We start from the raw sequence: 22152 nt of genomic DNA on the forward strand, positions 1-22152 counted from the left end.
AATGATATGTAGATACCGGATTTAATCAGAAAGTTGAAGTAAGAAAGAACACTATAGAGAATGCTAGCTCTTGCAATATTGGGCAAGTTCTTTGCTTCAGCTGGTATTTTCAGAGGTGTTTTTTTTTTTTAAATCTATCCACCATTATTATAATACACACAATCACTTATTCTAGTTAATATCAAAATTATTAACATAAATGACCTGCTGTGTGCTCATTCTCTCCGCTCCCTGCTCCAACTCATTGAGGCATACATTTTTATTAACGTGCATTTGACATGTTTAATTAAAAAAAGACTTAAATAAATAGAAGAGTGACTGTACACCCTTGATAGCGACCTGATACCATCCCAGTTTCAGCCTCCCTCATTTCCAGTTTAAAAAAAAATCAGAAAAAAAAAATCAGGTGAAAGTTCTTTGTGAGTTAACTCAAAATAACGGAGAGGCACAAATAGGGTAAGCTTGCTAATTCTGCATATTAAATAGAAAACTGAAAAAAAATATTAAAAGCACACTTAAAAAAAATAAATCTATGGATGACATTCAGAGATTCTCAACTCAAGGAGGGGTGTATTTCACCACAGATTAAATATTCCACCTGGATTATTAAGATTATGATTGGTTTTTGAATGCTGTAAGAAATTATTGGACTTTGCATGCATTTGTGAACACATTGCAGTATATTGCAGATGTTTGGAAATAGCTTTTGTTGAAGGAAAAGTCTTCATCATGGTTCAGTCCAAGCCAGGGATAAACAACATGATGACTGCTTTAGAAAGAAGATTGCAGTTTACTGAAGAGGAGAGCCAGACAGAAAGATGGCTCTGGAAGAAAGAAGAAGAATGAGCACATGCAGGGAGTGGGTTTTTATACCCTCTGGAGCTCTTGAGATTGTTTCCTGTTCCAGTTTGAGGCTTTGTATTTGCTGTGTCATGTATTCTGACCTGAGTCTGGGTGTGCCCTTTGGCATCTGTGGGTTAATCCTATTATGTCCTGTCTTAAACTTTGGGTGGGGTATGTAGATTTTAGGTGTCTTTGTCTTCCTAATCTTCTAGCTGGGGGCCTCCAACCTTCCAGGATTATTTACATCTGCATTTCTACAGAGCTGGTTTCTGCTTGGGTGGGAGAGGGAGACTTGGGACTATTAAGAAAACTGGGCATGCTTTTCTGCCTCTTTAAGATCCTTTGAGGAAATATATTTTTCTGCCCTTTTAATATTTCCTTCTCTGGGGGGCTGACTTCCCACACTTTGATGCATATGCTCTGGTCAGAGAAACCTGATTAGGAATTAGGAATAAATGCCAAACTAACCATCTCCATACATGGATATTTAGCTGTTTGGATACTGCAACAGTCAAAGAAACGCTATAATAAGAATAATAAATTAAAAGCCCTGAATGTCTCATAGGAAACCAACTAAACAACATATCTGAGGCTTGATTACCTGAGAATCTGCTAGAGCTTGCAAAGAGGTTTTCCAAAAGCTGCAATTTGCAAAGCACAGTAGGAGTGAAGCAAGCTCTCCTCGAAGTATTGAAGCGATGGTATCTTTTTGAAGGCCACCTGTGGCTTCAAAAGGGCTTCTCGGCAGTCCATAGGTGAAGGCGCATGCCCGCCCGGATAGATGTGAGCCCCAGCAGAGCAGAGCAAAGTAGCTGCTTAAGCATTTGAAGAGCTAATGCTTAGTTCCTGGCTCATGCATTTTGCAAGGGCCCTCTTTCATGGCAACGGCATGAAAGTGTTCAACGGCATGAAAGTGTTCAAGCACTTCGTTGACTTATTTGATTTGTATCTCGTCTTCCTTCAGGAGAGCCAGGCGACAGACTTAACACTTCCTCCTCTGACTTTTCTCCCTCACAAAAAGTTTCGAATGAAAAGAGAATCACACGGAATCCTCCAACCTGCTGGCTGAGACTGGATTCAAATTCGCCTGGTGCCCATCACCCCTTTGGCTGCCTTTTGTGAAACATTCCCCCCTTTTTAATACAGGAGTTTAATGTAGGTGATGTTTGCCACTTAATTGAACTGTATTTTAAATAGAGTATTGTTGAAGGAAAAGTCTTCATCATGGTTCAGTCCAAGCTGGGAATAAACAACATGGAGACTGCTTTTAGAAAGAAGGTTGCAGTTTATTGAAGAGGAGAGCCAGATGGGAAGATGGCTCTGGAAGAAAAGAGAGAAGAGCACATGTAGGGAGTGGGTTTTTATACCCTATGGAGCCTTTTGTTTGGAGTTGTTCCTGTGGCATGAACTTTGACCTGAGTCTGAGTGTGCCCTTTGGCATCTGTGGGTTAATCCTATTATGTCCTGTCTTAGAGTTTGGGTGGGGTATGTAGATTTTAGGTGTCTTTGTCTTCTTAATCTTCTAGCTTCAACCTTCCTGGATTGTTTACATCTGCATTTGTACAGAGCTGGTTTCTGCTTGGGGGAGGGAGACTTGGGGCTATTAAGAAAACTGGGCATGCTTTTCTGCCTCTTTAAGATCATTTGAGGAAATATATTTTTCTGCCCTTTTAATATTTCCTTCTCTGGGGGGCTGACTTCTCACAGTATAATAGTGATCGTTTAATAAGCTGCGACTGTACAGTACATATGCACAAAAATGCTTCAAGGATGTGGTAGAGGAAATTGTTACTGTTCATCATTCTATGAACAAGAGAAATGAATGTTTATTTCAATGGACCAAGTGTTTATTCAAAGCTTTTTCTTTGAATCATGTTTTTTTTAAAAAAAATAAAAATTACAGGTGTGAACTTGCCAAGGAGATTGTATAGTAATTACCGGATCAGTTTTATTATTTACTAGCTGTACCTGGCCACACGTTGCTGTGCCTCAGTCTGGTTAAATGGAAAAGAAAGAAAAGAGAAAGTGCACGTTTGTAATATGTTTAATTTCACAATGCTTGTGGGTATGCTTTTATGTCCAACAGATGGCGCTGTTTTTCAAAAACATGTTTTTACCTGTCACAGGTGTGACATCTATATAATATAGGTATATAAAAACACGCGCATATTCAAATGCAACATTGTGTCAAAATTTCAAAGCATTCAGTGAAGAACTTTCGGAGATTTAAGATTTTGAACAAACGAACATTTACATTTTTATTTATATAGATTACACCATTTTTATTATTTATTATTACCATTTTCAAAGTGTGCAGATGGAATGGCACAAAATCTTGAAGCATGATTTGGAGACAAGGAAAGTAAGAAAAGAGGCTGATGGGGGAAAGGCAAGCAAATCCTGCAGAAATCCACATAAACCCACTGGGGCATTTTTTTTTTTTTTGCAACACAGCCCGGAAAAGAAATCAGGGACACCAAGAGAAAGAATCCATGTTGCATTTGGATCCAAAGTGCCGGGTTCGAGTCCACCCTAAGCTGCAGAGACTCTGGGGGTGATTTGGGAGCAGGCTTTCTCCATGGATTTGACATACTTCGCCATGTATACATACACACTTGAACTAGACTGCGATGTTTCTCTGTTTCATATACGTGGGTATATGCATAATGGTATTTTTTGAGAGCTGAATGCAACACAATTTCATTTTAATGTATACTGATTCGTGTACATTTAAAGTGACAATAAAGTTTCTATTCTATTCTCTTTATTCTACTCTATTGTGTTCTATTTTCTTTATTCTATTCCAGTGGTGGCGAACCTATGGCACGGGTGCCAGAGGCGGCACTCAGAACCCTCTCTGTGGGCACGCACGTCGTCGCCCCAGTTCTAGGCCTTCAGCTGAGTTTTATAAAACCTTTTTGCTTTAGGCCTCCGCTGCCATGTGCAAAAAAAAAAAGGGTTCAATCAGTCAATTTCAACTTCTCGCAGGAAAAAAAAAGTTCTTGCAAAGTTGGAATTGATTGATTGAACTTTTTAGTCCCACCCAGTCTGCCGTTACCACTGCAGCCATGTCCATCCAATTGGCCACGCCACCCAATGGGCCACACCCAGCCAATGGGCCACACCCACCCGGCACTCGGTGATGCATAAGTGGGTTTTGGGTTGCAGTTTGGGCACTCAGTCTCTAAAAGGTTCGCCGTCACTGTTCTATTCTGTTCTATTCTAATTCTGTTCTATTTTCTTTCTTCTATTCTATTCTATTCTATTCTATTCTATTCTATTCTATTCTATTCTATTCCATTCCATTCCATTCCACTCCACTCCATATATTCTATTCTATTCTATTCCACTCCACTCCATATATTCTATTCTATTCTATTCTATTTTCTTTATTCTATTCTATTCCGTTCTATTTTCTTTGTTCTGTTCTATTCTAATTCTGTTATATTGTTCTATTTTCTCTATTATATTCTATTCTATTTTCTCTATCCTATCCTATCCTATCCTATCCTATCCTATCCTATCCTATTTTCTTTATTCCATGCCATTCTTCTGGGCCAAAAGGCAGGATAGAAAGAAGACAAAGGGGGGGGTCAATTCTGCATGCAGCAAATAGTGGAAAAAGCAACCAGAACCACGAAAAGGGGCTCATTTCAGCTTTTCACAGCGGATCCTCCCGAGCCGCACCGACCTGCCGCAAACGCTCTTCAATGCTCCAAGGTGGGCGCCGTTCCTCCAGGATCCGCCAGGGGCACCCGCGCTCCCGTCTGCCGGAGGAGACTCTCTGGGCTCCGGGCGGAAGCGGAAAAGGGAGGCAGCGCGGAGCCCCGGACTTCCGGCAGCCTGAGCGAGGCCGAGGGGGCAGGGTCTTCCCCCTCGTTTTTTTTTTTTTAATAACCTGCGGGGGAGAGAAACGCTTTCGGGATTGACCCTCGCCGGCCACCGTGCCTCGGTTTCCCTGCGCGGGGTGGGGGGAGCAGGAGGTGGCGGCGGCGGCGGAGGAGCCGTCATGGCTGACACGGCGGCCGCGACCCTCTCCGAGTCGGGCTGGTGAGTTCCTGGGATCGGAGGGTCTCCGGGGCGGGCTGGGGGCTGCCAGCCGGACGGTTCGTTCTCCGGACGGCCGGTGTCCTGGCTCCGTGGCCGCGGGGGCCGCTGTCCGGGGGGGGGGGAACGGTGGCCCTCTCCTCTCCGCGAGAGGGAAGTCAGCAAAGCTAAGCAGGGTCGGCCCTGGTCCGTCCTTGGATGGGCGACCACCCGGAAAGGCTGAGGATGAGACTGTGTTGCGTTTGAGATGTGTTTGGATGTGTTGTGTTAAAACAAAAAAAAAACCCACAATGTGTTGTGTTTCGGTGCCATTCTAGTCTTGCAGTATGGGCACAGATGCTGTCAGTCACATCCTGGGCTTGGGATGGGAGACCACGGGGAGATGCCCGGGCGCATTAAAACAGAGAAAGGGTCCTCAGAAGAAGGCAGGACGGGATAATAAAATATAACCACAGAGCCAAATGTGTGTGGATGTGTGTTGCACCTTTTACAGTTGTGGTGCGCTGGCATATAATATAATATAACAGGGCCAAATGCATTTTAATGTAGGTTGCACCCTTTCCAGTTTGTTGTGTTTTTATATAATATAATATAGCATGGCCAAATGCATTTTAATGTAGGTTGCGCCCTTTCCAGTTGGGTTGTGTTTTTATATTTTATATAATAGCAGAACCAAATGCATTTTAATGTGGGTTGCACCCCTTTGCAGGTGGGTTGTGTTTTCATATAATACAATAACAGAGCCAAGGGCATGAGGATGTGAGTTGCGCCTTTCCCGGTTGTGTCGCGTCTTAACTTTCAGAGCCCAGCGCTATCCGTTATTTTAACAATGTTTTTAACATTAGCCTCCTTTCCAAATGGCTTTTGATTTACGGGGGATGATTTGTGATAATGGAGCCAAGCCGGAGCCCTGATGCACCAGGCCGGGATCCAACCGGCGGGACTCACCAACTGCTAAAAGCTTTCAGAGCGTACTAAAACAGCTACGTAAACTGAAAGCTTCAACCAAATGCATCTTTCCTCGGATGGCAAGGAAGCGAGTGGCCCTCCTAGGCAAAAGGACACGTCTTTCGATGATGGAGAGAAAAACACATTTATTTGCTTGGGCTCTTTGCAAATCCATATATGCCAGACATGTCAAACACAAGGCCCGGGGCCCGGATGCGGCCCGCGAAGTGGTTTCATGTGGCCCGCGAAGCCATCCTGGAAACAGTGAGGGAATGGCCCCCGTTGCCTTGGCCCTGGCCCTGGCCCAGGCTGGCCGGGAGCCAATGTACAATTTTGTGGTGGCCATCTATGCTGAAACGCATTCAGTCTTAGCTCCACAAGGCTGTCTGGAAACAGCGAGGAACCAGGAGAACCTTGAGTAGCAGCCTTGAGGAAGTAGGGCTGGGCTTGGTGCCATGGGTGCTCAAGGATAGGCTGGGCATTTGATCTCTGCTGCCCAGGACTCCGGGCAGCCCACACCACTATCCAGCCCCCCCGGCATGGCCTGAGAGGAACAGTGAGGCTCCTCCAGTGGACCATGCCTTGGCACTTGCCCTGGTCCCATCCCCTTCTACCAGAGACCCTCAGATCTGTCCCACTCCTGTCCAGGCCCCCACAGGCACCCTGGATGCGAACTATGTAGAGTTAGCCACGCCTACCCCAGTAGGCCACACTCACTCCATCCACGCCCACCCAGGAGGCTGCACCCACCCTGGCCACACCCACCCGGCCCCCCGAGGCAACCGCAATGCTGATGCGGCCCTCAATGAAATTGAGTTTGACACCCCTGGTGTAAGGTATCTGGAATAGCATGCCAAACCAAAACACATTGGCTTCTGCAAGAAGCTTAGCAGCAGTTTGGTGTCATGGTTAAGGTGCTAGCCTAGAAACCAGGAGACGGTGAGTTCTAGTCCCAACTTAGACATGAAAGCCAGCTGGGTGACTTTGGACTCTCTCTCAGCTCACCCCACCCCACCGAGTTATTATTGTGGGGGAAAATAGGAGGAGGAGACAGTATGTGATGTCTCCCTTGAACGATTCTCCAGATATCTCCCCAGATGCCAGCTCGGGGAAAATGAGCCAATTCCTTGAAATTGAGTTTGATACCCCTGATATATGCAATCGCTGCGTATCAATTGTTTGACGATAATCGCAATAACCCTCAGCTTCAATCAATGGATTCATAGGTTGTATACAGGCAGTCCTTGGCTCACGACTTATCACCACAATTGAGCCCCCCCCAAATTTCTGTGGTTAAGTGAAATTTTGCCCCATTTTACGACCTCTCCTCCCCGCAGTTGATAAGTTAGTAACCTGGTGGTTAAGTGAATCTGGGCTTTCCCCGTTGGCTTTGATGGCTGGAAGGCCACCCAAGGGGATCATGTGACCTTGGGACACCACAAGCAGTGGTCATAAATATGAACTCTGTTTGCCAAGCATCGGGATTTTGAGCACGTGACCAGGGTGATGCTGGAAAGGTCGTATCTCTGGAAAACAGTCGTAAGTCACTTTTTATCCAGTGCTGTTGTAACTTTGAACGATCACTAACTGAACTGGTTCAAGTCTTGGAAGCCAACATTTTCTCCCATATAGCATTTAGGTTAATCCAGAACAAGATTAGAACATTTTTTTCCCTGTGAGAACAACGGCACACCTTAAAAATGAAATTTAGTTGCTTGCTAAATTGTGTACACATACATAACATGTGTAAACATGCATAACATACATTTATATACAACATACGTATAGACCTACACCCTTACGTATAAGTAACATATTACTATTAATCACTGTCCGTCTTGAATACATAACAGAATTCCTCAGCCATCATGCCTGGCTGAGGAATTCTGGGAGTTGAAGTCCACAAGTCATAAAAGGGCCAAGTTTGAAGACCCCTGCGCTAGTGAAAGAGACTGATAAAATTTAGAAGGGAGGGGGAAACAAACAGATTTAATTTGTTATTGAGGTGGCCTTGATGATAGATGATTTTGATTGGGAATTACGGTTTGAAATACCATTCAATAACTTCCTGTGTTGAAATCACCATAATTTCACACTTTGTAACATGCCAGATTTCATACTGGTTCCAATCCTTTCTTGTAGAAATGGTCTAGATGTTGATAGAGTTAATAGGAAGATGAGCCACTAGTAGTTTCAGAATGCTAACAACATACAGCTGCCTAACGTGCAAGCGGCCCAGGTTTGAATCTCAGAAGGGTATGGCTAGCTGATGAGAGCTAAATAGCTCGAAATAGCTATACTAGTCTCCCTTTAATTCTTTGTCGGCAAAATCTAAATTTAACACAGAAATAGTTTATCGCAGTAGTGACTTTCGCCTGTAAAAGCTCCTAGATTGGGGATGAAAGGCAAAAGTAATATCCCATATTTGGGTAGACCAGGTGTTCTATTAGACCTGTTTCACCGGAAAACATTTAATTGTGTGTGTGTGTGTGCGCGCGCGCATGCAGGTCTTGGCATATTCGGGTCTTTTCCCGTGTAAGATTGAGAGTATCTTGGCGACGTTTTGACGAGATCCCACTCGTCATCTTCAGGCTGGGGTCTTCGGCTTCATGCCTTTGCTCGCACAAGCACGGAGCCAAAGACCCCAGCTAAAGATGACGAGTGGGACCTCGTCGAAACGTCGCCAAGATACTCTCAATCTTACACGGGAAAAGACCTGAATACGCCAAGACCTGCATACCTGTACCCGTGAAAATCTACGAAAACAAATATATATACACATACACACACACACACATGCACACATACACATGTATGTGTGTGTATGTATATATATGTATGTATGTATGTATATATAATTTTTTTAACATAATCACCTTAATGTTTGATACATTTGATAGATATAGATATTAAAGTTCTGTATGTGCCAGTGTCATTGTAAACCAAACAGAGGCTTATTTCCGAATTGCCCTCGTACGGCAGATATTTTGCATCTGATCAGTCCAAAAGAGCACATATCCACAGCTGAAGTAGGTGTGCCAACTACAGCCATTTCTAGATAGAGTGAATCTGGTCACTGCATTAATTTTATTGGGAGCCTACACAGCTTCCGTTCCGATGCTTGCATTTAATTTCAAGTGTACTTCAGCTGAATTTCAATGACCCTCTCAAACAGATGAGTGCTAGGATGTCTGCAGCCTGCCTCTTTGGAGAAAAACTAGTGGCTTAATACAGGAATATTAGACGTAAAATATCACAGAAATAAAAGGCCTATTGGCAATAATCTCACCTATCCTGCTGACCTCAGAAGAAAAATAATGGCTCATCTTGAATTTCTTGTGTTGTGGGCAGGCAGTTGCCTTTTGAAAAGTGTCTGGAAACGTCCTACTACTTTTATCATAAGTAGAACATCGTCCAAAGGGCAACATGTGCATTAAGAGCTTAGCACACATACGCAACCATTACATACAGGTGGTCCTCAACTCACAACGGTTCATTTAGTGACTGTTCAGAGTTACAACGGCACTGAAAAAAAGACTTCGGGCCATTTTTTGCACTTACTACCTTTGCAGCATCCCGACGATCATGTGATCAAAATTCGGATGCTCGGCAATTGGTTCATACTTATGACCGTTGCTGTGTCCCAGGGTCACATGATCCCCCCTTTGGTGACCTTTTTGACAAGCAAATTCAACGGCGAACCCAGATTGACTTAATGATCGTGTTACTAAATCATCAACTGCAGGGATTCACTTAACAATTATAGCAAGGCAGGTCATAAAATGGGACAAGTTTCACTTAACCACGGAAATTTTGGGGGGCTCAAAATTTGTGTTTGTAAGTCGAGGAATACCGGTACTTGCATCCTGACCTCAAGTACGTGAAGTTGTAATTTCCCCATCCCTACAACTTTTGAGGCAGCTGTAAACTCAATCAGAAATTATGTAAGAGGTTAGGTTTGTTAGTTAGTTAGTTAGTTAGTTAGCTCGTTAATTAACTAACTAACATCCCAGAAGACAAGCTCAGGATTCAAAAAGATCTTGACCAACTTGAACAATGGGCCCTATCCAACAAAATGAGTTTCAGTGTGGAGAAAAGCAAAGTCTTACATTTAGACAGGAAAAATCAAAGGTTAAGTACACATTAGGTGAGACCTGGCTCAAAAACAGCAACTGTGAGAGGGACTTTGGAGTCCTAGTGTACGATCACTTGACTGAGCCAGCCATGTGCAGCAGCAGCCAAAAAAGCTAATACAATCCTGGTTTGTATAAACAGAGGCATAGAATCAAGATCACGTGAATTATTAGTACCGCTTTATAAAACCCTAGTGAGACCACACCTGGAATACTGCAGCCAATTTTGGTCACCATATCACAAAAAAGATGTTGAGACCTTGGAAACAATTCAGAGAAGAGCAACTAAGATGATCAAAGGCCTGAAGACTAAAACATACGAAGAACGGCTGCGGAACTTGGATTTGGCTAGTTTAAAGAAAATAAGAAATAGGGGAGAGATGATAGCAGTATTCCAGTATTTGAGGGGCTGCCACAAAAGAAGAGGTCATCAAATTATTCTCTAAAGTACCAGAGGGCAGGACAACAAACAATGGTTGGGAACTGATCAAAGAGAGAAGCAACCTGGAATTAAGGAGAAACTTCCTAACAGTGAGGACAATTAACCAGTGGAACAGCTTTCCTCCAGAAATCGTGGGCGCTCCATCACTGGAGATTTTTAAGAAGAGACTGGACAGTCACTAGTCTGAGATGGTATAGGTTCTCCTGCTTCAGCGGGGGGCTGGACTAGAAGACCTCCAAGGTCCCTTCCAGCTCTATTCTAAATAGTTAGTTACTTAATTACTTAGTTCTGGTTAGAGCTTTTATAGGACAAGTAGACATAACTGCGCTTCAGAAAACATTCGAAAATTGAGGCAATTTCTGTACAATAGATGAAGCAACGCCAGCGCTCCTCTGATGCACACCCATGCACAACTCTATAAGCATGTCTACGAACTTGTCCTGTGGAAAGACACTAGATTCCTGCCTGAGCAGGGGGTTGGACTAGAAGACCTCCAAGGTCCCTTCCAACTCTATTACTACTATTATAGATTGGTTAGCCGGGTTATACTCGCTCAGTGTGAGGATAAACAGAATTGTGAGGTTGGGGGGGGAAGTAGAGTTAGAGCAAAGTTTTGCACTTTGTGGCAGCCCATTCAAAATACAAGTCATCCCAAACTTTTCTGTGGCTTAGAAAGACAGTTCAGTGAGTTTTGCCCCATTTTACGACCTTTCCACAGTTGTTTGGTGAATCGCCGCAGTTATTAAGCTAGTAACATTGTTGTGAAGTGACTCAAGCTTCCCCGTGGTCTTTGCGTGTCAGAAGGTCGCAAAAGGGGATCACATGACCCTGGGACAGTGCAACCGTCCTAAGTACCAGTCAGTTGCCAAGCGTCTGAATTTTGATCACGTGACCATGGGGATGCTGCGGTGGCCGGAAGTAGGAAAACCACTTTTTTCAGTGTCGTTATTTTCAGCGGTCACTAAACAAAGGTGTCTGGATAAGTAGTATAAATGAATGTCTCTGTGGAGAGGATGAAGAAATATAAAACTTACGCATCTCCTTGGTGTTTTTTTTTTTTTTGACCCTTCCATGGACCAAGAATAGAATTGGGAATGTGGGATCCTTGACTCTTTCTGAGCTTGGTTATTTTCTTGCAGACGTTTCATTCCCAAACTAGGTAACATCATCAGTGCTAGAAGGGCGTTGGGGAAAATCAGGAATATTAGAACCGTGGTGGTGTCATTCTTCTTTAGCGATCCCTTTATTACAATATTAGAGAATATATGTAACTCCTGGTCCAACTTTAGGGTTGCTGAGTTTCTCAAGGAAACTCAGAGAACCCCCAAACCCCAATAAATGTCATTTATTCATTTATTGGGCTTATTTGTTGCTTTACTTGTCATTGACTCTAAGCATGAACTGATCAGGGTCACTTACATTTGATTAGACCTACATCTCCAGAAGTTGGGTTGAAAAGGAAAAAAAGACGGGAAAAGTTTAAACTAATAACACTGTAGGTGGAAAAAGTGAAGTTAATGGGTGAGATAAAAAAAATAAAGTAAAATAAGATTTAGTTGTAGAATAAGATTCAGTTGTAGGGATCAGAGAAAAAAATGAAAAAGGAAAAAATGGGGAAGACTGTATTTAAGGAAGAAGATTGTTAGTCGAGAAGAGAAATTATTGTTCAGCTGTGTTGTGGGAATTGAAGTCCACAAGTCATAAAAGGGCCAAGTTTGAAGACCCCTGTCTTAAATCTAACAAAATGGAGGCTGGCTGAGGAATTCTGGGAGTTGAAGTCCACAAGTCATAAAAGGGCCAAGTTTGAAGACCCCTGACTTAGATGGTTTTCCTGCCTAACGTAGGACTGGAACTCACTGTTTCCTGGTTTGTAATCTGGTGCCTTAACCATAAAACCATTATTGCTATAGTCTTAAAAACATAAAAGTGCAACATTTATCAAGCTATCCTTGTTTTATTTAGCAGCCTGATTTTTCTTAACCACACTAGAATTATATTTCACTCCTTTTTTCAGTAATCTTTTAAGGATGTCTCCATTTCTCTTAAAAGATATGGATCTGGCAGTAGATATAAATGTGTATTGTGATTTGCTTGACTCTGCAATAAAGTGAACTCTATTGCTATTAAATTATCCTTTAAAGTTCTAATTTAAAACTTTTGGATTTGTAAAAAAACATGTTATCTAGTTATTTGATAAATGGAAGCCAGATATAAAAATTGGGTGCGGTGGGAGGTTGGTAACAACTATGGAGCTAGGCACTTTGGTATAGGACTGTCAATCTGCATTGCAAACCCTTGGATGATCATGAGATGGCAGCAGAGGGATACTAACATTCTAACTTTTTGCTGCCATCTGTTGTTCATCTAGTATTTTGCAGCTCACATACAGTAATCTTTTGTAGTTTTTTTAAAAAAAAAGGTTAATTACAGCTAAATAAGGTAATACGCCATTTTTTTCCTTCGCGTTTATAATTTAGCTTGATAGAAGAATCTTTAAGATATTGAAACCTTGAACATCATTTTATGGGCCCATTAAAGGTATTGCTTTCCTGTAGAAAATCATCTTTGTTCCTTTTTAATGTCCTCCACAGATATCATCATAAAAATAAATGCCAATTAAAAAGAGTAAACTGTAACATAATTAAAATTCTCTTGTCTCCCTCCCTGAAGTGGTGTTAACTTTGAGGATTACTGTATTTCTAATCTGGCAATATATTGGTTTGGGTTTTACGTTCCGTGAAACTATCTTATTCCATAGAAGATATATTTTTTTTACTGATCTTAGTTGTTTTCTAAGAATTCCGATAACTTTCTTATGTCTAGTTTAACAAAAAGAAGGACTAGGGGTGACATGATAGCAGTCTTCCAATATCTCAGGGGCAGCCCCAAAGAAGAGGGAGACAAGCTATTCTCTAAAACATCTGAAGGCAGGACAAGAAGTAACGGATGGAAACTGATCAAGGAGAGAAGCAACCTAGAACTAAAGAGAAATTTCCTGACAATGAGGACAATTAACCAGTGGAACTGCTTGCCTCCAGAAGTTGTGGGTGCTTCAACACTGGAGTTTTTAAAGAAGACTTTGGGCAACTATTTGTCTACAGTGATGTAGGATTTCCTGCTTGAGCAGGAGGTTGGACTAGAAGACCTCCAAGGTCCCTTCCAGCTCTCTGATCCTTTTTAATTTTATGGATTTCTCCCTCTTTCAAGCTTTTTACCTTGTTCTTAATAAGAAAGAACAGCTGAGTTGACTTCTAATTTCTCCATCATTGAGCACACTCCATGCTTATATTCTATGGAAGTAGGTAGAAGTAACCAGACCTACTCAACCTTAGCTCAAATTGTCTTGGTAACTTGTACCAAATCTTCTTCCAACATAACCTTCTCTTTGTGATAAGGGCTAATAATTTCTAGTTTCCAGTTACAAGCCCTTGGGTAAAATACATTTCCGTTTTTACAGTCAATTTTCTGACATTATGCCTGTAGGTTGCCTGTCTCTTAGCCTTTAAACTGTTACAGCTTAAATTATAGGTCATGCAATATGCTATTTATATGTCTGGAAAGTTAATTTGAGGCTTCTTATACTTTCCCTGTACTGCTTGTCCACATTTGGCATCAGGGCAGTTGAACAAATTGGCAAATGTCATAATTCCGGCTGGAGCTATTACTGTTTTTCAGCTTTTACTAGCGTAGCTGAATGCTCTACAAAACATAAGTATGAAGTGCCACCCTTGTTACCGATAGCTCAGCATTGTTGGCCCTTAACAGTTGTATAAATCTGACACTACTGGCTTTACCGTTAACAGGGTTGATGAATTGCTGACTAAATTTAAATCAAGTCAGTACTGATTTAAAGCTGTATCTCATCTGTCATATATTCTAAATTTAAATCAGTCATTTAAAGCTGCATCTCATCTGTCATATAGCAGAGATTATAGCCAGTGGTTCAAAACTAAGCATTTACTCTTGGATCTCGCGAGAGCCAGTTCGGTGTGGTAGTTAAGCTGCTGGCTTAGAAATCAGGAGACTCTTGAGTTCTAGTCTTACCTTCACATGAAAGCTAGTTGGGTGATTTTGGGTCAGTCACCAGGAGATGGTGAGTTCTAGTCTCACCTTAGGCATGAAAGCCAGCTGGGTGACTATGGTCAGTCACCAGGAGATGGTGAGTTCTAGTCTCTCCTTAGGCATGAAAGCCAACTGGGTGACTATGGTCAGTCACCAGGAGATGGTGAGTTCTAGTCTCACCTTAGGCATGAAAGCCAGCTGGGTGACTTTGGGTCATCACCAGGAGATGGTGAGTTCTAGTCCCATCTTAGACATGAAAGCCAGCTAGGTGACTTTGGGTCAGTCACCAAGAGATGGTAAGTTCTAGTACCACCTTAGGCATAAAAGCCAGCTGGGTGATTATGGGTCAGTCACCAGGAGATGGTGAGTTCTAGTCTCACGTTAGGCATGAAAGCCAGCTGGGTGATTATGGGTCACTCACCAGGAGATGGTGAGTTCTAGTCCCACCTTAGGCATGAAAGCTGACTGAATGTCTTTGGGCTAGTTACTCTCTCTCTCTCTCAGAGATTAGTAAATAAATGATCTTCCATTTTCATTCAGGCTTTGAGGTAAATGAATTTTGTACCTTTCTATTAATGATTGACATCTTCCATGGCGGAGACGAGAAGTCTAGTGTTACTTTGGCCTAATCCTGTAATTCATTCACCCGCTTTCCCCTTTCTGTGGGTTAATTGCCAATAACTAGTTTTAAGGTGGAATTTGAGGGGAGTGGAACAAATGGATCCAGTTTAAAACTTTGGATCTCAGCACCCACCATTATCCCTGGGAGACCCGCAGGAAGTGGAAGGCAACCGTAAGCCACTCCTGAAACCCTACAAAAGAAAATTGCTTAGTTTTATCCTGTTTCAGGACCTGAACGTTGTTTTTAACAGTTAGGTCTGCATCCTGCCTCCATAACAGTGGTGCTTTATTTTGAAATGTTTGCAACAATAGTCTACGACACTTTTAGATCCTCACTTCTTAAATATCAGTCCACCAAAAATAGTACGTAGTAGTCCCTCTGCTTATTTTCCCTCACAACAACCCTGTGAGGTGGGTTGGGATTAGCATCGCTTCACCTCAGCTATACCTGAGGGAAAAAAATCCATCCTCTCTAAGCACCCTAACCTGTGCATCAAAGTGACTTCATGTGCACCCTTATCCATTTTGTTGTTAGTTGTGAAGTCATGTCCGACCCATCGCGACCCCATGGACAATGTTCCTCCAGGCCTTCCTGTCCTCTACCATCTTCTGGAGTCCATTGAAGCTCACGCCTCCTGCTTCAGGGACTCTATCCAGCCACCTCCTTCTCTGTCGTCCCCTTCTTCTATTGCCCTCAATCTTTCCCAGCATTAGGCTCTTCTCCAGTGAGTCCTTCCTTCTCATTAGGTGGCCAAAGTACTTGAGTTTCAACTTCAGGATCTGGCCTTCTAAAGAGCGGTCAGGGTTGATCTCCTCTAGGACTGACCGGTTTGATCGCCTTGCAGTCCAGGGGACTCGCAGGAGTCTTCTCCAGCACCATAGTTCAAAGGCCTCAATTCTTTACCCTTCTCCATAAGCCACACTGAATAGCGTTACTTAGGTCACTCATTCTTCCCTCAGCTTAATGTATCCTCACTTTTATGAGCATAAAACTGTATATATTTCAACACCCAAGCACCCACACGTTGATCCATTCAGTTTTTGGAGCTCCTCTATGTCTAAACGATAATGTCGGAAGCAATTGAACAGCTATTCCAGATGTTTTTTTAATGCCGTATAAATTAGCCTTTGCAGAACTGTGTATTTTCTGCGTAAAGTAAAAGTGACTATTTTCCTTTTAGAGAAAAGCCGTTCTTGCTGCATAGGGTTGTATCTGCACCTTTGCTGCCAGGGTTTTGCTTTTCTTGAACTATAATCTTACGTTAAAAAATCAAAACATAAGAAATCCATAATTTATAATAATAATGATGATGATGATGATGATGATGATGATGATGATGATGATGATGATAGGGATCTTGGAGGTCATCTAGTCCAACCCCCTGCTCAGGCAGGAAACCCTATACCATTTCGGACAAATGGCTGTCCAGTCTCTTCTTAAAAACTTCCAGTGTTGGAGCATTCACCACTTCTGGAGGCAGGTTGTTCCACTGGTTAATTGTTCTGACTGTCAGGAAGTTTCTCCTTAGTTCTAGGTTGCTTCTCTCCTTGCTTAGTTTCCATCCGTTGCTTCTTGTCCAGCCTTCAGGCGCCTTGGAAAATAGCTTGACTCCCTCTTCTTAATGATTGCTAAAGTTATAAAAACCATATACACAATTAGTTCTTTAAAAAATTGAGAGTTTCAGTCTCTGTTGAAGGTTGGTCTTTTCTGGGACTGAGAAGTGTTGAAGAAATGTCTTCTGGGGAAGTGCCAAGGACCTTATAAATGGGAAAATTGTGCTGCATTAGACAATCGTTGCTCTCCATTATCTATTGAATCATTATTATCTAACGTACATCTCTGATTAAAACAGCGTTTCGCAATTACTGGATTGTTATTAGTCTGGATGTCCAATAAAACCTAACTGAGGTTCTGTTTTGTTTTGTTTTTAAATAGGTACCTATCAGATGAAGGGATTGAGGCTTGCACAAACTCATCTGAAAAAGTCAACATCAACGATATTATCCTGATTGCACTTAATGTAGGTACAGTTTGCGAACTTTTAAAATTTATAATCAGTTTCGGTGACCACTTGTTAGTTAAATTTTGAAATACACTAACTAGCTCTAAAAATGAAAATGTTCTAGGCTGGTACTATACAGAGTTATTTTATTTTTCCTTTGACAAGTATTTATGTCAAAGGACATAAATATATTCAAGTTGTTTCCATTTCTACCTGTATTGTTTGTAATTAAATATAAAGCCATACTAAGTGAAGAGATATTTCTTAAAGAGGGAGGGAGAGAGGGAGGGAGGGAGGGAGGGAGGAAGGAAACGAAACGAAACGAAACGAAACACAGCCCAAATCTGATTTCTGTTTAGAATTTTTTTTAGAAATACATATTGAAATTTTGCTTGGTCTTTATAAAGGATAAAGGTTTAAGTATATATTGGTGTACTGCATTTTCTTCTTCCTGTGGTTAGTATGCTGCAAATAATAGTCTGTTAGATTGCAAGGTGGTTTCTAGATTAGAGACTATAATTTGCCTAGAACAAGGGTGTCAGACTGCTGGCCCATGGGTCAGATGCGCCACATGGAAGCCGCGCCCACCCCAGCTTCGGCAAGGGGGAAAAAAGTCAACGATACGTCGCATCACGTGACGCGGCGAGTTTGACACCCCTGGCCTAGAATGTCAATAATATTAGGATAAAACTGGTTACATGTTAGCTTTACTTGTGTCATATTGGCCTAGATCAGGGGTAGGCAACCTTGGCTCTTTGATGACTCGTGGACTTCAACTCCCAGAATTCCTGAGCCAGCCATGCTGAGGGGAAAGGGAGAGGTTTCCAAGCTGAGCCATGCTGGGTCAGGAATTCTGGGAGTTGAAGTCCACGAGTCATAAAAGAGCCAAGGTTACCTACCCTTGGCCTAGATCAGTGTTTCTCAACCTTGACAATTTTAAGGCATGTGGACTTCAACTCCCAGAATTCCACAGCCAGCAATGCTGGCTGTGGAATTCTGGGAGTTGAAGTCCACATGCCTTAAAATTGTCAAGGTTGAGAAACACTGGCCTAGATGTTCACGTCAAAACTGCTACTGTTTTTATTAGTAGGGAGTGTGGCTGTAGAATGGGGGCAGCTAAAGATAACACAGTCCACAGTTTCTCTATTTGTTAAAATATTTTGTGGAAGGCTTGCTTGCCCAAAACAATAATGGACAGCAAAAGACAAAATTTACAGGGCCATCTGTTGACATTCTTGATATCTGGAAGATCTGAATGTTGACTGTTAAGGGGAGTAAGCGATTAAAAAAAAACGAATTAGCCAGTGAAACGGAAAAGAGAAAAGTAGAAACGTTTTTGTAAACTCTCTGAATTTAAGAGAAACGGAAAGTATGCAATAGAGCAGAATAAAGATCTTCTGGAGTGAATTTTATTGATACATGCCTAGAAGTGAAAGTGGTGCTTTCATTATAATTAAATCCATTCTTACATAACAGACGAATGAATATTCGTTTTAAAAGCATGAGTGGTTTGATTGCTTATGAAGAATGCAAGAATTACAAGGATGATGAGAACTTCCGAATGTGAAACAGACCATTGTTTGATAGTGTCAGAAGTGGGAAAAATAGACTATGAAGGCAAAGAAAGAAGCTTTTTTTAAAAAAAAAGAAAGAAAAAGAAATAAAATAAAAATAAAAGCCTAGCCTAAAGTAAAATTATTGCAAGAAGAGAAAGTCTTAAGTTCCTATTTGAAAAAAAGTCACAAGATAGATTTCCAAATGCAAAGTGGAACAAAAGGTGACGTGGAAGCTTTTAGAACACAGTAAAATAACTATATTACAACTGATGATAGGTATTTGTGTATATGTGGTTATATAAAAACTGAAGTTTTCTTGGTAAAATAAAAGAACTGAATCTATATATTTTCTACTTTCGTATTACTAGCCGTTGCGCATCCCGAATATTGTGTTACCTAATACTTTCTGAATGTTTTCCTTTTAAAAAAAATGTTTAGCACTAAAACCTACAGAATAAAAGTAACTAAAAAGAAAGTAACAAATACAAGGTTTGAATTTTTTAAAACCAATGATACACACTCAAACATTTACAATTTTCTGTCCAGCGTGATGCTTACATAGTTGAAAGTGATCTGTTAGGAAAAAATAATAATTCATTAAATATCGACCAAGTTTGAATCCATTTCTCCTGCATTGTGGAGTTTTTCAAAGCTCTTCATTGTCAACTTTTCATCTGGAAGGATTTCCTAAACTCATAAAAACCATGCCTCTTATGAAAAATGTGTTTTTAATTGATCGCTGTTGTTCAATAACAAATTTGCAGCTAACAGGACAAACCGAATCTATTTCTGATGTTGCATTGATTTATAAGACTTTAGAAATAAGGCAATAAACCGTTGCCTTCTTGCTTTACAGATTCAAATTTGATCCGTAAGTTTAGCTGAAGATTTATTTTATGTTTTTTTTATTATTATAATGCAGTTTCTTCAGTATTTCTTTTTGTCCATTTTTGAAGGGAATATCCATTATTCAGAGCATATTCTTAAGACCCTTAAAACCTTCAGAATTGTTTACTGTCTTGTTTTGACAGAAGACAAGGTGAAATAAGGGGGATATATTTATTAACTTACTGTCACTATGTGGAAAATTAAAAGAGGAGAAGAGCGGTATCCTAAGGTCCTTTCAAGTTCTTTAGTGTTATTATTGTTCCTCAGTTCAGAATTATCTGAGATACTTTGTCCAATAGGTCTCCTCCTCATATCTTGCTGACCATCTCCCCTTGTTCTTCGTACTATGTTCTTCCAGTTAGTTTCCGGTTGTGCTTTCTCTGCAGTGTGTTTGCTCACTTTTTAACAGTGAGGTTACAAAAATCTTGGTTTGTCAGCCAGCTTATTGCAGATGCTGATTTGGGCTGAGAGACAATGATTGGACTCATTGTCCAATTGTCCAAGCTGGCTTCCATGCCCTCAAATCTCCTAATCCCAAACCTCAACCACTGCATATACAGATAATCATCAACTTACGACTGATCGTTTAGTGACTGTTTGAAGTCATGTTGTTGTTAGTTGCGAAGTTGTGTCCGACCCATCGCAACCCCATGGACAATGTTCCTCCAGGCCTTCCTGTCCTCTACCACCTTCTGGAGTCCATTGAAGCTCACGCCTACTGCTTCAGGGACTCCATGCAGCCACCTCATTCTCTGTCGTCCCCTTCATCTATTGCCCTCAATCTTTCCCAGCATCAGGCTCTTCTCCAGTGAGTCCTTCCTTCTCATTAGGTGGCCAAAGTACTTGAGTTTCAACTTCAGGATCTGGCCTTCTAAAGAGCAGTCAGGGTTGATCTCCTCTAGGACTGACCGGTTTGATCGCCTTGCAGTCCAGGGGACTCGCAGGAGTCTTCTCCAGCACCAGAGTTCAAAGGCCTCAATTCTTTGGCGCTCAGTCTTTCTTATGGTCCAACTTTCACATCCATACATTGCAACTGGGAAAACCATGGCCTTGACTATACGCACGTTTGCTGGCAGGGTGATGTCTCTGCTTTTTAGTATGCTGTCTAGATTTGCCATAGTTTTCCTCCCCAGGAGCAAGCATCTTAATTTCTTGGCTGCAGTCCCCATCTGCGGTGATCTTGGAGCCCAGGAAGATAAAATCTGTCACGACCTCCATTTCTTGAAGTCATGGCAGACCCCCCAAAAGAGACAAGCTGGTTGTAAAGTTCCAACATCTGCCCACAGGGCAGCATTATTCAGCCACATGACCACGAATTATGATTTATTTATTTTTTGCTTGAAACCAGCTTTTACTTCTGGCTCCCTACAAAAAGCAGCCCGTAGCGTACCACAGGTTCGCTTTACAAATCACTGTGCTTGCTGTACAACTTCCCTATTCATTTAATAACCCCTAAAAGAAAGGTCGTAAAAAGTGGGGACCAGTCGGATGGCCCGCTTTACAATCACCATGACTTTAACGGCTGTAATTGTGCGTTACGATCATCGCTTGAGGATTATCGGTATGTTTTCTGAGGCACTGAACCAAATAGACAGGAGTAGAAACGGTTCATTGTCCTTTTAATAGTCAACAATGAATTTTAATGGAAACAGTGAGGTAAAAGAGAACCATCATTTAAACTGCAAACACCACATGGGTGGTTATTAAAATTAAAGCCACTGTCTGGAGCCGGATGATCTGCTTGAGATATTAATGGTAACACTCAAACCATTATCAAAGCAAAAGCTATCTGCTCATCAGGCGCTTACGGTTGTATTTTAATTTTATTTTTTTTTAACAAATTTTATTAGTTTTCCAATTTTAACATCCAAGTATTTAGAAAGCAACGTGGTAACTGGGTAGTCAGTAGTTCAGTAACAGCATTTTTAGTACATATCTCACGTTACATTGTCAAAAATTCCTTCTCTATTTACCATTAACATTTAGTATAGCATAGTTAAACTAGTAAATTCCTAGCCATAGCAGGTTCCGTCAAAATGTTTATCAATCTATCTTTTGTTTATACATATCCATATCCTGTTTTTAAGTTTTACCTAATTCTTGATTTCTAATTACAGTATTCCAATTTTAACCTTTAGCATCCATAATATTCAAATTTCTGGTAACCCAAATTACAAGAGTTATAATGTCTAAAATACACATATTACTTATTTAAATATATTCTATTTTTATTTCATAAACATTTTCTAATTCTCATCCTAATACATCACAGCTTGCTAGTAGAGTAACCTTTATTCTCTCAGATCCATCCTCCATCTATATTTTCTGGGCTAAGGCTGATTCTTAATGTTTATTATAAATCTAAACTCTAATTATTAGGCCAATTAATCCAACAATATTTAAATCTAATAGTCATATTTCCCTTCGTCTCCAGGTCTCCCTTTAGCCCATTAGTTAAGACTTTAGGATCTCTCTTAGTAAGTCAGGAGGCAGTTGTATTTTAATTTTTGAAGAGTTGCAAAAATAATAATAATATTATTTTTGGCCGTTTATAAGATTGTGCAGGTGGGAAAAAAATCATAAACCTACGTTGATCCCTGTAGCCTGTT

The 22152-nt window shown here is 41.2% G+C and overlaps 1 protein-coding gene across 1 annotated transcript in view; it reads left to right on the plus strand.

Annotated features, from left to right (window-relative positions):
* The first annotated feature begins 4880 nt into the window (after positions 1-4880).
* Positions 4881-22152, plus strand: part of TDRD3 (tudor domain containing 3) — a 65312-nt gene continuing 48040 nt past the window's right edge. Inside the window, exons 1-2 of the mRNA XM_015812495.1 lie at positions 4881-4893; positions 17033-17117. The gene's annotated coding sequence lies outside the window, so the exon portion shown is untranslated. The remainder of the gene's footprint in view (positions 4894-17032; positions 17118-22152) is intronic.

The sequence above is a fragment of the Protobothrops mucrosquamatus genome, unplaced genomic scaffold (genome assembly GCF_001527695.2).
Source record: "Protobothrops mucrosquamatus isolate PMUCROS unplaced genomic scaffold, P.Mucros_1.0 scaffold89, whole genome shotgun sequence".
NCBI lineage: Eukaryota > Metazoa > Chordata > Lepidosauria > Squamata > Viperidae > Protobothrops > Protobothrops mucrosquamatus.